Here is a 944-nt window from a genome sequence, read left to right on the forward strand (position 1 = left end):
TTAGGTCCTACTAACACTCACCAATATCCAAGCTGTCTGTGCCGTCAGGATTGCTGCCAGACTGCAGCTCCATATGTCTCCTTTTTTGGTGTTTTCGTGCAAATTCTTCTGCTAGTTGGAGTTTAGTCCACTTCTATATCCTTCCCTTCAAGGCTCAGGGGTCTAGGATTATCTTCTGTATCTGTGTTAATTGGTTCCCTTTTTCTTCGCTGAAGAGGGTCTGTGCAGTCTTTCTACCTATTCTGCCATCTTACTGGAACTCCCCTGACCCTCTACTTTACCAAGCATGATATCCTTGTCCAGGAAGTAGTCCCTTCTGACAGGATGACCAAAGTAGGTGAGATGAAATCTGGCCATTCTCATTTCTAAAGAAGCATTCCAGCTGCACTTCTTCCAGGACAGTTTTTTCATTCTTCTGCCAACCCATTGTATTTTCAGTATTTTTAGCCAACACCAGAATTCAAAGGCATCAGTTCTTCTTCAGTCTTCCTTATTTATTGTCCAGTGGTTAAAGCATCTGGCTGCTAACCAATAGGTTGGCAGGTTGAACCTACCAGATGCTCCAGGGCAGAGAGATGACACTTTGTCTTATAGAGTCACTATGAGTCAGAATCAACTCAATGACAGTGGAGTGGCGGTGGGGGAAGTGTTACCATGTCAATAAATTCAATCAAATCTAAAATTATATATCTCCCTCTTTGGATGGGCACCATTACAATCCATTGCCACACAAATTCTTCAGAGTTTTGTTAGAAATGCTCAAATTTCCTCAGATTTCTTGGATGTGTAACATTTTTCTCTAATCTTGACTGAATACTTGACCCCTGTCTGGGAAGATATTACAGGATCTTCTTCTAGCTATAGGCCTGAAGATGATAATGGGTGTGGGATAGTGGCATTAGTAAAATTGTCTTCCTGTTGCAATTTAACTCTTACAGGCAAGG

The sequence above is a fragment of the Orycteropus afer genome, unplaced genomic scaffold (assembly GCF_000298275.1).
Source record: "Orycteropus afer afer isolate SDZICR_OR568_19922 unplaced genomic scaffold, OryAfe1.0 scaffold01013, whole genome shotgun sequence".
NCBI lineage: Eukaryota > Metazoa > Chordata > Mammalia > Tubulidentata > Orycteropodidae > Orycteropus > Orycteropus afer.